Below are 15,425 nucleotides of genomic sequence, written 5' to 3' on the forward strand. Positions count from 1 at the left end.
TTACTCTATACTTCATTTGATTTAGAATGATTTCCAGATTTTTACCAAACAATTTAATCCAAACTAAATATAATTTTATGTGCACTAATACACATCTTCCATCGCTTACAGTTTTGAAATACCTTGTACAAGACTTTCGAACTATATATGGATGACATGTCCATATTTTGTTCTCTACACTCTTCTAAGTCCCTTATCTAAATTTATTTCCTTAATGTCAGTATTATTTTCTTTCATTTAAGTAAAAATTTACATGTTGATCTTCCATTGATTCTCATTCTCATATGTTTTATTGTTGGTTATATATGTGGTAATTTGTCCCTTATTCAATTTCAACGATAATACCATTTTTTCAATATTTAACTTAGCCGGTGATTATAATAGCTGCAACTCTGTTGCTCGACAGAAAACTCTACGGAAGAAATTCGCCAGCGATCGCTATACAGGTTGCGGGTGTGCCCAACAGCGCCATCTGTCATCCAAGTACCCAGTACTCAATGCAAACAAAGAACTCAATTTTCTCTCTGTCGTGCTACCGGCAAGACCTACTAATTCGCTGTTGCTAACTGGATTTGTTTTCACAACTATTTGGTGAAGTACACTATTCTAGTTGTGAGCTTTCGCTGTGCAGGCTTTCTCTTCAAAATCCTTGCATTCTTTTGTTGATTACGGATTATTTGTTGATGACTTTGGATAGTTTTTGAATTCCCCTATTGACCAATTCAAAATGGCTGACCCTTCTCAAGTCCCAAAATTTAGGAAGTGTAATGCTAGGGACTGTTCAAGGCGTCTTCCGAAGGCCTCTATCGACCCTCACACTGTTTGTTCCAATTGTCGGGATAAAACCTGTCAATTGGAAGATCGATGTGAGGAGTGCGTTGGGCTTTCGGAATTCGATTTTATCGAATTCCAAAAATATACACGTAGGCTAGAGAGAGATAGAGTTAGGAGAAGTTCCTCTCGATCTATTGACATTTCCTCTCCTCATGCCCCACAACCTATTCCTTCCCCTGTAGTGGTTGCTCCTAACCCCCCTTCTGGCACTCAGGAACCTTCGATGGCTGATATGATGCGTGCCATCCAAGCTCTGGGTGAGAGAGTTGAGTCACTGGCTAGTGACCGTAATCAGCTCATGGCAGATGTCAAGGAGCTGAAGTGTAAAAGTGCAGTGGGAAGTGACAAAGTGAGTGATAGTGTTGTGGATAGTGTTGCGCTTGAGGGTTCGTCTGTTCGTGCCTGTCGTCCTCCTAGTCCGGGACCTCTTGCAAGCTCCCAAGTCCAGGGGAGAAGCAATGTCGTACGACAAATGGGTTCGAGAGGCTTTAATCAGCGAACAGACGTTCCCTCTGTGGTTTCGGGCGTATCTACCCAAGATCGCCCCCACCACACAAAGACGAGAGAGCCCATTTATACCTCGTCTGCGGAAGAGGTTTCTCGCAAGAAACCATGGACCAAGGTCTCACGACCGTTGAAGAGCAAGTCGGTCCCTTCCGCGCAAGTCCAACGGCCCAGTTGTAGCCACTGGGTCAGTTCGGACTCGCTGCAGTCATCAGATGACTGCTCACCTCCTAAGAGAGGTAAAGCGGTACCGCCTCAGACAGTTACACCGTCTGTCGCCGCAACTGCTCCTGCAGACCCTAAGTGGTCTTTGCTGCAGAGCATGCAGTCCCAATTAACGTCTCTGATGCAGGACTTGCGTGCGGAGAAGGTTGCTGCTGCACCAGCTAGTACAGCCTCTTGCCTACAACCAATCACACACTCGGTTGTGCGTCCTGTGGACGCTGAGGCGACCTTCTTGCGCACTCCAGTTGAGAGAGTTCCGCCACCCATGCGTTCCAGTGTGCCCTGCCAGCCGCATGTTGATGTTCAGCGACGCACGGAGCCTTCCGTTGACGTTCGTGAGGTACAACAACCGTCAGAGTTGTTTTGTTTTGACGCGGTGCGTTAACCTCCGCAACTCAGTGTGGTTGCCACTGCTCACCCACATCAGGCTAGACAGTCTGGAGTAGACGCTGTGCGTCCCCACGCTGCTATGGTTGTTGCCAGCTCACAGACTGGGCAACAGTTCCATGACGTTGCGTCCGGCTCAGTCACGCATGCACCCGTGCGACCGGACTCAGCTAACCAGCCGTTACCTACTCCATTGCCGCTTCCTCCTCAATACTCGGATGATGGTCTTTCTGATGATGATGGTGCTGCTCACGTAGATGAACCACATACGGATCTTGACGAGCCTAAGTCTACGCAGCCCTCTTTGGACTTTAGGAAGGTTTTAGCTCTGTTCAAAGAGATGTTTCCGGACCAGTTTGTGTCTGTGGCTCCGCGCTCTCCTCCGTCAGAGTTTGTTTTAGGTATGCCGTCATCCTCGCCTGCCTTTACTAGACTCGTCCTCGCACGCTCGTCCAAGAGAGCTTTACGAGTGATAAGAGAATGGATGCAGTCCAAAAAGAGTCTAGGGAAGACAGCCTTTACGTTTCCCCCTGCTAGACTCTCTTCTAGATCGAGCGTCTGGTATGCCACGGGAGAAGTTCTCGGCTTGGGAGTTCCTGCCTCTGCCCAGGGCGACTTCTCAAGTCTTGTAGACTCTCCCCGCCGGCTAGCCATGAGACGCTCAAAGATATGTTGGTCATCTTCGGACCTGGACCACCTTTTGAAAGGGATATTTAGAGCCTTCGAGGTCTTCAACTTTTTAGACTGGTGTCTGGGAGCTCTAAGCAGGAAGATCTCTCCGACAGAGAAGGAGACTTAATTGCTCATCATGTCCTGCATGGACAAGGCCGTACGTGACGGATCTAATGAGCTTGCTGCATCTTTCGTGTCCGGAGTCCTCAAGAAGCGTGAGAACCTTTGCTCTTTCCTGTCAGCTGGAGTTACACCTTGCCAAAGATCCGAACTTCTGTTTGCTCCTCTTTCCAAGTGCCTCTTTCCAGAGGACTTGATTAAGGAGATTGCTGCTTCTTTGATACAGAAGGATACTCATGATCTGGTTGCGTCCTCTGCTCGCAAAGCCACCCCTTTGCCTACCTTATCAGCTAGACCAAGGATGGACACTCCAGCGTCCCGATTTATTCCGCCCTTTCGTGGTAGAGCCTCCAGCAGAGGAGGTGCTCGTGCCGAAGGGAGACGTGGAAAGAAGAAAGGAACCAAGTCCTTTAAAGGCAGAGTCTGACTGCCAGCTTCTTCAGACAGCAGTGGGAGCCAGACTCAAGAACTTCTGGCAGACCTGGGAGAGAAGAGGCGCAGATGTACAATCTGTGAAGTTGCTCAGAGAGGGGTACAAGATCCCGTTTGTACGAAAACCCCCTCTAGCAACATCTCCCATCGATCTCTCCCCCAGTTACAGAGAGGAAGACAAGAGACGAGCATTGAAACAGGAAGTGTCTCTCTTACCAGAAAAGGGAGCGGTAGTCAAAGTCCTGGACCATCAAACCCTGGGCTTCTACAACCGTCTCTTCTTAGTGGCAAAGAAGACAGGAGGGTGGAGGCCGGTGCTAGACGTCAGTGCGCTGAATGTCTTTGTCACAAAGCAGACGTTCTCCATGGAGACCACAAAGTCGGTTCTAGCAGCGGTCAGAAGGGAAGACTGGATGGTCTCGTTAGACCTAAGGGACGCCTACTTCCACGTCCCCATCCACCCGGACTCCCAACCTTTTCTGAGATTCGTTTACGAAAAGGTTGTCTACCAGTTTCAAGCCCTGTGCTTTGGCCTAAGCACAGCTCCTCTTGTGTTTACGAGGCTGATGAGGAATGTAGCCAAATTCCTTCATTTAGCGGATATCCGAGCCTCCCTCTACTTGGACGACTGGCTTCTCAGAGCTTCTTCCAGTCGTCGCTGTCTGAAGGATCTAAAGTGGACTCTAGATCTGACCAAGGAATTGGGTCTCCTTGTCAATATGGAAAAGTCTCGAGTGGTCCCATCCCAAACTATTGTGTATTTAGGGATGGAGATTCACAGTCTAGCTTTTCGGGCTTTTCCGTCGGCCCCCAGAACAAGCCAAGCCCTGTTATGCATCCAGAACATGCTGAAGAAGGAACGATGTTCAGTCAGGCAGTGGATGAGTCTGATAGGGATGCTATCATCCCTGGAACAGTTCGTAGCATTAGGAAGACTACACCTCCGTCCACTTCAATATCACCTAGCATTTCACTGGAAAAAGGACAAGACGCTAGAAGCGGTCTCGATTCCCATTTCCGAGAAGATGAAGTCTTGCCTGACATGGTGGAAGGACAGTATCAACCTCAGAGAGGGTCTGCCCCTGGCTGTTCAGACTCCCAACCACGTTCTCTTCTCGGACGCATCGGACGTAGGCTGGGGCGCGACATTAGACGGTCGGGAATGCTCGGGAATATGGAACTCGAGTCAAAGGACAATGCATATCAACTGCAAGGAGCTACTGGCAGTACATCTGGCCTTGAAAAGCTTCAGGTCTCTCCTTCAAGGCAAAGTGGTGGAGGTGAACTCGGACAACACCACGGCTTTGGCGTACATCTCCAAGCAAGGAGGGACCCACTCACTGACGCTGTACGAGATCGCAAGGGACCTCCTCACCTGGTCAAAAGATCTAAACATATCGCTACTTACGAGGTTCATCCAAGGCAACTTGAATGTCATGGCAGATTGCCTCAGTCGGAAGGGACAAATTCTTCCAACAGAATGGACCCTCCACAAGGATGTATGCAAGAGTCTTTGGGCCACCTGGGGCCAGCCGACCATAGATCTCTTCGCAACCTCGATGACCAAGAGGCTCCCAATTTATTGCTCACCAATCCCGGACCCAGCAGCAGTTCATATAGATGCCTTTCTCCTAGATTGGTCTCATCTAGATCTATATGCATTCCCTCCGTTCAAGATTGTCAACAAGGTACTGCAGAAGTTCGCCTCTCACGAAGGGACAAGGTTGACGCTAGTTGCTCCCCTCTGGCCCGCGAGAGAATGGTTCACCGAGGTACTTCGATGGCTAGTAGACGTTCCCAGAACACTAACCCCTAAGGGTGGACCTTCTACGTCAGCCACACGTAAAGAAGGTACACCAAGGCCTCCACGCTCTTCGTCTGACTGCCTTCAGACTATCGAAAGACTCTTGAGAGCTAGAGGCTTTTCGAAGGAGGCAGCCAGAGCGATTGCTAGAGCAAGGAGAACATCCACCCTTAGAGTCTACCAATCGAAGTGGGAAGTCTTCCGAAACTGGTGCAAGTCAGTATTAGTATCCTCGACCAGTACCTCTGTAACTCAAATAGCTGACTTCCTCTTATATCTGAGGAAAGAACGATCTCTTTCAGCTCCCACTATCAAGGGTTACAGAAGCATGTTGGCATCAGTCTTCCGTCACAGAGGCTTAGATCTTTCCAACAATAAAGATCTACAGGACCTCCTTAAGTCTTTTGAGACCACGAAGGAGCGTCGTTTGGTTACACCTGGTTGGAATTTAGACGTGGTACTAAGATTCCTCATGTCAGACAGGTTCGAGCCGCTACAATCAGCCTCCCTGAAAGATCTCACCTTAACCCTGGATAGGTACGGTGGGTCGTTTGCGACCCCGAGCGTCAAAAAAAAAACAGGTTTTTCTCACGTGACTCACCCCTGTGACTGAATTTGTGGGTGATCGACCTGCAGGAGGTGTCTCCCCTACACGCTCTAGTAGTGTCCAGATGTGCATTGCTGTAGCTGTACGCCTTCCCCGATTTCTGAGACGCGTCGGGGTCGTTCGCGTCCGAGTTTACCCTTCTGAGGTAGTTTGCATAATTATCAAAGTTATTACGTATTATGAAATTGTCGTAGAATGGTGCAACTTGTATAGGTTATCAGTTGTGGAAAGTCTTGGTGGATTGTTTGGCTACCATGTGCATGTTTTTTTTTTTAGTTAAAATGTCGTTCATCACCACGAGGACCATTTTACCGCGAGTGCCCCTTTTTCATTTTTTTTCATTTTTTTGCCAAGTCATTTTTCCGTAAGATATTGCCAAATAGTGTCGTAAAACTTTTGCTTGTTTAGTGTTGGAAAGTGTGTCTAGATGATCTGGCTACCCATGCATGACTTTGTTTTTGTCAGATACGACGTAGTTATTGGTATATTGGGTATTTAACTGCGGTTACCAATTTCTGTTTTTTTTTCAATATTTGTAAAAATTACTACGTAGTAAGGAATTGCAGTATATTATTCATTTTTTTTTTCATGTTTATGTGTTAGAAAGTGTGCCTTGATGGTTGGGCTAACACGTGCATGTCTTTTTTTTTTTATCTGAGATGTCGTATATTAGAATGTCGGGCATTTTACCGCGAGTGTCCCTTTTTAATTTTTTTTAATTTTTTTGCCAAGTCATTTTTCCGTAAGATATTGCCAAATAGTGTCGTAAAACTTTTGCTTTTTTAATGTTGGAAAGTGTGTCTAGATGATCTGGCTACCCATGCGTGATTTTGTTTTTGTCAGATACGACGTAGTTATTGGTATATTGGGTATTTAACTGCGGTTGCCAATTTCTGTTTTTTTTCAATATTTGTAAAAATTTACTACGTAGTAAGGAATTGCCGTATATTATTGATTTTTTTTTCATGTTTGTGTTAGAAAGTGTGCCTTGATGGTTGGGCTAACACGTGCATGTCTTTTTTTTTTTATCTCAGATGCCGTATATTAGAATGTTGGGCATTTTTCCGCGAGTGCCCCTTTTTATTTGTTTTGCATTTTTTTGCTTAGTCATGTTACCGTAAGGAATTGGCAAGTAGTGTCGCAAAACTTATATTTTTATAGTGTTGGAAAGTGTTTCTAGATGATCTGGCTACCCATGCCTATTTTTTTTTTAGCCAGATATGGCGTATATATAAGTATGTGTTCGATTTTCCTGTGATTGCCATTTTTTCGTTTTTTCTCATTTCTTTCAAAATTACTACGTACTAAGGAACTATCACAGAGTAATATTTCATTTATATGTTTATTTGTCGGAAAATATGCCTTGATGGTTTGCCTAGCACGTGGCTGAAATTTTTTTTTTTCTGAAATGCCGTATATTAGAATGGCCATTTTTCCGCTAGTGCCCCTTTTTATTTGTTTTGCATATTTTTGCTTAGTCATGTTACCGTAAGGAATTGGCAAGTAGTGTCGCAAAACCTATATTTTCATAGTGTTGGAAAGTGTTTCTAGATGATCTGGCTACCTATGCCTATCTTTTTTTTAGCCAGATATGGCGTATATATAGGTATGTGTTCGATTTTCCGGTGATTGCCATTTTTTAGTTTTTTCCCAATTCTTTCAAAATTACTACGTACTAAGGAACTATCACAGAGTAATGATTCCTCTAGATGTTTATTTGTCGGAAAATTTTGTTTACTTTTTTTTTGATTGAATATCATCAAATTTTTTTAGCTAAAATATTGTTTTACATTTTTTTTTTCGATTTTATTTCCCTTCAAAAAAAATTTTTTGGGTCAGAATTTTAATTTTATAGTCGTAAAATAATCGACAATTATCCAGCAACCCACCATACAATTTTTATGCATATCCAATAATAATTAGATTAGTAAATAACACCTTGAAATTGACATACCCTTCCTACATTTCAAGTGGCAGATTAGGGAGTCTGAGTCAGTGTGGTTGGCGGCCATTTTGTGGACATATCCGAAGCGTAAGCTGCCCTATCTATATATATTCTTGTTCCCTATAGAATTTGTGATATTTTGGTATATTTTTACCTGCATAAATATCATATTATATATTAAATATATGTATTTTTTTACGAAATTTCCAAGTACTCAAAAAATTACCTTAAGATATGGCCCCTGATATAAATGTAATTTACAAAATAATGAAGATTTTTTTACATATTTCTATTTTAGGATAACATATGTTTATTCCCTAAAAAAATTAGCCACTTCCTATTTCATTTGGGTACCCAAAAAAATTCATGAAATTTGGACAATTTTTTTTGGCCAAAAAAAGTTACCCTGTTTTTCTCATTTCAGATCTTCACCTCCATGGGTCTGACTTCATCCAAAATACATCAAGATGTGTCCTAAACATTCAAGAATCAATTCCTAAAAGGATTTGTGTATATATGTATAAACTTTTTTTTTATGAATTTTTATGTCAGGTCTTTTTTTTTCTACTTAATTTTTTAAAATATTTATAATAAATAGTTTTTCTGCAGATGAGTAGTATTTATCTTTACAGTTGTTTTAAGCATTCATTGAAGTTTTTTTTGGCAAAAGAAAAAAGGAGGTTACTGCAAAAACTGATTTTTCAAGAATTTTTTTTGGCGTCGGGGTCGTTCGCGTCCGAGTATACCCTTAAAGGGGTGTCCGAGGACCGTACCTATCCAGGGTTAAAGACTCTTTTCCTGGTTTGCCTAGCCACAGCTAAAAGAGTCAGTGAGATTCATGCCTTCAGCAAGAACATAGGTTTCTCATCTGAAACGGCTACATGTTCTCTACAACTTGGTTTTCTAGCCAAAAACGAGCTACCTTCTCGACCTTGGCCAAAATCGTTCGATATTCCAAGCTTATCGAATATGGTTGGAAATGAACTAGAAAGAGTCTTATGCCCTGTCAGAGCTCTTAAGTTCTATTTGAAATGAACTAAACCTTTAAGAGGCCCGTCTGAAGCTTTATGGTGTTCAGTTAAGAAACCATCTTTGCCTATATCAAAGAATGCCTTATCCTATTTTATCAGACTGTTAATACGAGAAGCTCATTCCCATCTGAATGAGGAAGACCAAGCTTTGCTGAGGGTAAGGACACATGAAGTTAGAGCTGTCGCAACTTCCGTGGCCTTTAAACAAAATAGATCTCTGCGAAGTATAATGGACGCAACCTATTGGAGAAGCAAGTCAGTGTTCGCGTCTTTTTATCTTAAGGATGTCCAGTCTCTTTACGAGGACTGCTACACTCTGGGACCATTCGTAGCAGCGAGTGCAGTAGTGGGTGAGGGCTCAACCACTACAATTCCCTAATTCCATAACCTTTTTAATCTTTCTCTTGAAATGTTTTTATTGTTGTTTTTTGGGTTGTCCGGAAGGCTAAGAAGCCTTTCGCATCCTGGTTGATTTGGCGGGTGGTCAAAGTCATTTCTTGAGAAGCGCCTAGATTAGGGGTTTTGATGAGGTCCTGTTGTATGGGTTGCAACCCTTGATACTTCAGATCCTAGGGGTCGCTCAGCATCCTGAGAGGATCGCGAGGCTCCGTAAGGAAGACGTACTTAAAAAGGCAGAGTAATTGTTCAAGTCGACTTCCTTACCAGGTACCTATTTATTTTGTTTTTGTTATTTTGATAACTTCTAAAATGAAATAAAAATTCTTAGCTCATAATAATGTAAACATATAATGCTGGTCTCTACCCAACCCCCTGGGTGTGAATCAGCTATTATAATCACCGGCTAAGTTAAATATTGAAAAATGTTATTTTTATAATAAGATAAATTTTTGAATATACTTACCCGGTGATTATAAATTAAAGGACCCTCCCTTCCTCCCCAATAGAGACGCAGTGGACCGAGGAGAAAATTGAGTTCTTTGTTTACATTGAGTACTGGGTACTTGGACGACAGATGGCGCTGTTGGGCACACCCGCAACCTGTATAGCGATCGCTGGCGAATTTCTTCCGTAGAGTTTTCTGTCGAGCAACAGAGTTGCAGCTATTATAATCACCGGGTAAGTATATTCAAAAATTTATTTTATTATAAAAATAAAATTTTTCTCTTTCATAATTATTTTATATCTAGTTTAAGGAAATAATTATTTGACTCAAAGCTCTTAGAATTTGACATACTGATCAGTGTTTATTTTAGGGAAATAATTGACTGGAAGCTCTCAGAATTTGACATACTGATCAAGGTTTAATTTTAGGGAAATAATTGAATTTTAACTCTCAAAAACTGATCATGGTATATTTTCTAAGAGTTAGCGTTAAAATTTTTGCTTATTTTTATTTCGTATATATTGTTTAAGTAAATAATTATAGCCATGAAAAGGAAAATGAAGACTTGATTGGTTCGTACTAAAGTCCAAATGAGTGACATGGACGGTCTTGAGTCCGTTTATATCACCAATTTGGACTTGGGTGTAACTCCTATCAAAGTCTTTCATTTCTCATTTCGTAGCTATGGTCATGACGTGTCAGCTTTCGTGAATTCAACGGAGAAGGGATATTTTGTCTAGTCTCTAGTCAAATTTCATCAGTCAGGAATTCTTCCATGTAAAACATGTTACACATGAAATATACGACAATACTAATTCAGATTTTATTATTCACAGGAATGAGCTTCGATAGCAGTGTGCGCGCCAGTCCTGTGAGCCATCAAGAGGAGAGAGCGCCAGTCCTGTGAGCCATCAAGAGGAAAGTGCCAGTCCTATGAGTCATCTAGAGGAGAGTGCCAGTCCTGCGAGCCATCAAGAGGAGAGTGCCAGTCCTTGGAGCCATCAAGAGGAGAGAGTGGCAGTCCTGTGAGCCATCAAGAGGAGAGAGTGGCAGTCCTATGAGCCGTCAAGAGGAGAGAGTGGCAGTCCTGTGAGCTGTCAAGAGGAGAGAGTGGCAGTCCTGTGAGCCATCAAGAGGAGAGCGGTAGTCCTGTGAGCCATCAAGAGGAGAGCGCCAGTCCTGTGAGCCATCAAGAGGAGAGCGCCAGTCCTGTGAGCCATCAAGAGGAGAGAGTGGCAGTTCTGTGAGCCCACAAGAGGAGAGAGTGGCAGTTCTGTGAGCCCACAAGAGGAGAGAGTGGCAGTTCTGTGAGCCCACAAGAGGAGAGAGTGGCAGTTCTATGAGCCCACAAGAGGAGAGAGTGGCAGTCCTGTGAGCCCACAAGAGGAGAGAGTGGCAGTCCTGTGAGGCATCAAGAGGAGAGAGTGGCAGTCCTGTGAGGCATCAAGAGGAGAGAGTGGCAGTCCTGAGAGCCATCAAGAGGAGAGAGTGGCAGTCCTGAGAGCCATCAAGAGGAGAGAGTGGCAGTCCTGTGAGCCATCAAGAGGAGAGAGTGGCAGTCCTGTGAGCCATCAAGAGGAGAGAGTGGCAGTCCTGTGAGCCATCAAGAGGAGCGCCACCCCCCCCCCCATATTAAAAAAAATCAGCTGGTAATCCAGGGCTTATATAACGCAGTTTCTGGACACTCTTCGTAAACGGACACTCTTCGTAAACGTTTTGAATATATAAAGAAATTAGGAATTAATTTTTTTTTTTGGCAGCTTTTTGGCAGTTTTCTGGCAGTTTTCTGGTAGTGAAGTTTTCCATTATGTATATAAATTTGCCTGTCAACATTTGTGTATTTCATTGTTCAAGTCTTGCTTTTAAAAGTCCTTTGTATTTCCGTGTTTGAAAAATTGTTTCGCCTGTCAACTTTGTATTTCCGTGTTTGAAGTGTTGCCTTGAATAATTTATTTGCCCTAAATCTTTGGCTTTATTCAATATTTTGGCTTATAATAAACATTATATCTTTTTGGCTTTAGGAAAAACTGTCACCTCTGTATTCCCATGTTCAAGTCTTTTCAATGTGAAAAATAAAAGAAAACTTGATTTTTCAAACTTTCATTTCAAAACCACAAAATACCAAAAAAAGGGGTGTATTCAACGAATAAAAGTATTAATTCACAGGTTTATTTTATTTGAAGGTTTCTCACAGATACAGCATAGAAAATGGTGTTTAAGAGTTCAATGAGTAGTCAATTTGGTGCCTCTTGAGTTGCCTTTAGCTATTTTGTTTTCCATTTTTCAAAGATAGGTTTGCAAACCTTTTAGTACCAGGGACGAATGAGCGACCAGGGTCCCCCCTCACTGGTCGTGGTCTAGGGCTGGTTCCAGATTCTTCCAGTACCAGCCGGAGGAGGGGGCAATACGGTGTTACCCTTCCAGGTATTATACCCCATTCAGCTGCTGGAAGCACCAGGATTCCAGCCATTTCTGGAAAGTTATACATATACTTGAGACATAGAAAATGGGAGTCAGCTATACGCCAATTCGCCTGGAATACTTAGACTTATGCATAGAATATGGGGAACAAATGGGAATTTGTCAAGTCGCCTGGAAAAGTTTATGCATAGAATATGGGGAACAAATGGGAATTTGCCAAGTCGCCTGGAAAAGTTTATGCATAGAATATGGGGAACAAATGGGAATTTGCCAAGTCGCCTGGAAAAGTTATAGTTATACATATACTTAAAACATAGAAAACGAAGAAGAAAAGGGGAACACAGAAAATGGAAATTCACCAAAGGAAACTGGAAAAGTTAAAGCATATATACAAGAAACTTACAAAGTGGGACTCATATGTGCAAATTAGCCAACTGGACTGGAAAAGTTATACATGCATATACTGGAAGCATTTTATGAGATTCATAATTATTAGCCAAATGAAACTGATAAATTACTTCTTGCTAGACAAATCCTGAAAGACACGAAATTTTAGGTCAATTGAATTATGTAAGATGATGTCATTGTTTGGCAAACTCAAAAATTCATTGTGCAGTATAGGAATGAAATATCCAAATATGACAAAATTCATAAATGAAAAATATATGGAGATTATATACTTATTAGACAGTAAAGAAAGATAATTGTTAATGCTTTTAAATAACGAGACAACCAGCCTATTTTACACATGAATGTGATGAATAGAATGTATAGAAAAATCCTTGATTCATGTGAAAAAAGTTTATGGTGTGACTGAACGACGATGTGCAAATTATGGTTCTGGAAATAGTAATAATTTTACTGCATTTGGAATAGAATATGAATTGCCAATTAAAATTTCTTTATGATTGTCAACTATAGTCTATAATGGAAAAAGTATGGAAAAAGTAAGGTTTTGTATAGTATCACAAGTGAGATACAGTATACAGTATATGTATTTATGTGGTTTAGTGTACAACACAGACTAGGGAAATACTGATATTTAGTAAAGCGTTGATATTATATTTAGTCATCGTATTTTCAAACACAAATATATTTGGGTCCCTATATCCTAAAAACAATGTAATGAAAGCAGTCTTTATCATCAACTACTAGAACCCTACTCTGAGAAGACACGAGGAACAGACCCCTTCTATTATTATTACTTGCAGGGCTACAACCCTAGCAGGATGCTATAAGCCCAAGGGCTCCAGCATAGAAAATAGCCCAGTGACGAAAGAAAACGAGAAAAAATACAAGAAAAAAACTAGAATATCTTAAGAACAGTAACATTAAAACAAATATCTCGTATAAACTATGAAAAAAAATCTAACAAAACAAGAGGAAGAGAAATATGATAGAATAGTGTCAGAGTGTACTTATATTTAGGGTGAAGACTGTGGTAGATGTTTTAGAAGGATTTAAGAATATTATTAGTTGTATCTAGAACTGTGTCAATTTTTATTTACTACAAAAATGGACGAAGTAATGCTGAAGTTGCGTGAAATGCAGAGATGGTGACTGGAAATGAAACGAAGGAAGAACACTAACTGGATGATGCTGTGAATAGAGAAGAATGGAGGGAAGGTTAATTAGAGTTTTAATATATTTGTAGGAGATTGACCTCTGCAAACAGGTGATTGAAAAGGGAAAGGTTGAATGGTGGTCATGTGAGAAACTTGAGTCTGAAGGAACGTATGTTTTAGAGTAACTTTGGTCAGAATGGTTGTGATTGAAAAGGGAAAGGTTTAATGTTGATCATGTGAGAAACTTGAGTCTGAAGGAACGTATGTTTTAGAGTAACTTTGGTCAGAATGGTTGTGATTGAAAAGGGAAAGGTTGAATGTTGGTCATGTGAGAAACTTGAGTCTGAAGGAACGTATGTTTTAGAGTAACTTTGGTCAGAATGGTTGTGATGGAAAAGGGAAAGGTTGAATGTTGGTCATGTGAGAAACTTGAGTCTGAAGGAACGTATGTTTTAGAGTAACTTTGGTCAGAATGGTTGTGATGGAAAAGGGAAAGGTTGAATGTTGGTCATGTGAGAAACTTGAGTCTGAAGGAACGTATGTTTTAGAGTAACTTTGGTCAGAATGGTTGTGATGGAAAAGGGAAAGGTTGAATGTTGGTCATGTGAGAAACTTGAGTCTGAAGGAACGTATGTTTTAGAGTAACTTTGGTCAGAATGGTTGTGATGGAAAAGGGAAAGGTTGAATGTTGGTCATGTGAGAAACTTGAGTCTGAAGGAACGTATGTTTTAGAGTAACTTTGGTCAGAATGGTTGTGATGGAAAAGGGAAAGGTTGAATGTTGGTCATGTGAGAAACTTGAGTCTGAAGGAACGTATGTTTTAGAGTAACTTTGGTCAGAATGGTTGTGATGGAAAAGGGAAAGGTTGAATGTTGGTCATGTGAGAAACTTGAGTCTGAAGGAACGTATGTTTTAGAGTAACTTTGGTCAGAATGGTTGGGATTGAAAAGGGAAAGGTTGAATGTTGGTCATGTGAGAAACTTGAGTCTGAAGGAACGTATGTTTTAGAGTAACTTTGGTCAGAATGGTTGTGATTGAAAAGGGAAAGGTTGAATGTTGATCATGTGAGAAACTTGAGTCTGAAGGAACGTATGTTTTAGAGTAACTTTGGTCAGAATGGTTGTGATTGAAAAGGGAAAGGTTGAATGTTGATCATGTGAGAAACTTGAGTCTGAAGAAACGTATGTTTTTAGAGTAACTTTGGTCAGAATGGTTGTGATTGAAAAGGGAAAGGTTGAATGTTGGTCATGTGAGAAACTTAAAACTGAAGGAACATCTGTTTCAAAGTAACTTTGGTCAGAATGGTTGTGATTGAAAAGGAAAGGTTGAATTTGGTCATGTGAGAAACTTAAATCTGAAGGAACATCTGTTTCAAAATAACTTTGATCAGAATGGTTAAGTTCCTTGCAAGAAAGTGATTTAAAAAAGAGAACTAAATGAAGTCAGTTACTTGATTGAAGAGGACAGGCAGAGATAGAACTCCCTCTGTGATTAAATACTTGATGAATGCAGTATGTAAAGGTGATAAGGATCAATCACTGGTGGGAAAATAAACGATTGAATTTGGTTCAGGAGAGATGAATGCAGACATAGGGAAAATTGCAGAAGAATGTGAAGAACAAGTGTGTTATGATTCATGTGGAAGAATGGAATGACAGAAAAGGAAATAAAATAAGGAGTCAGATTCTCCTGAGAGAGAGAGAGAGAGAGAGAGAGAGAGAGAGAGAGAGAGAGAGAGAGAGAGAGAGAGAGAGAGAGAGAGAGAGAGAGAGAGAGGTTATTAAACTAGGAAGTGTATGAAAACATAATTTAAAGGAAATTCAAGTTGAGTTAAGAATGGAAAATGAAGCAAGACTGAAAGGAATGTCTGGCATAGCAATACATAGGAGTTATTTATATACTTTGTCGTACTGTCTGTATTAAGTTGATTTTTGCAAGGTTAATGAGTGCATGTAGATAGTGCATTGAATAAAACTCGGTACTGTAATGTATAATGCTTATTTGACTCTAGTCCTTGTAGCTCTAAGGAAATGT

The 15,425-nt window shown here is 41.3% G+C and overlaps 2 long non-coding RNA genes across 5 annotated transcripts in view; one reads left to right on the forward strand and one right to left on the reverse strand.

Moving 5' to 3' along the window:
- The window catches only part of LOC137633623 (uncharacterized), a 187,838-nt gene that overhangs the window by 72,338 nt on the left and 100,075 nt on the right, over positions 1–15,425 (forward strand). The gene's annotated exons all lie outside the window — the stretch shown is intronic.
- The window catches only part of LOC137633921 (uncharacterized), a 42,750-nt gene continuing 38,911 nt past the window's right edge, over positions 11,587–15,425 (reverse strand). For all 4 annotated transcript variants that reach the window (XR_011042350.1, XR_011042351.1, XR_011042352.1 and 1 more), the window contains exon 4: positions 11,587–11,877. This is a non-coding gene — a long non-coding RNA (uncharacterized lncRNA). The remainder of the gene's footprint in view (positions 11,878–15,425) is intronic.

This window comes from Palaemon carinicauda, chromosome 43 (assembly GCF_036898095.1).
Source record: "Palaemon carinicauda isolate YSFRI2023 chromosome 43, ASM3689809v2, whole genome shotgun sequence".
In the NCBI taxonomy this organism is placed as follows: domain Eukaryota; kingdom Metazoa; phylum Arthropoda; class Malacostraca; order Decapoda; family Palaemonidae; genus Palaemon; species Palaemon carinicauda.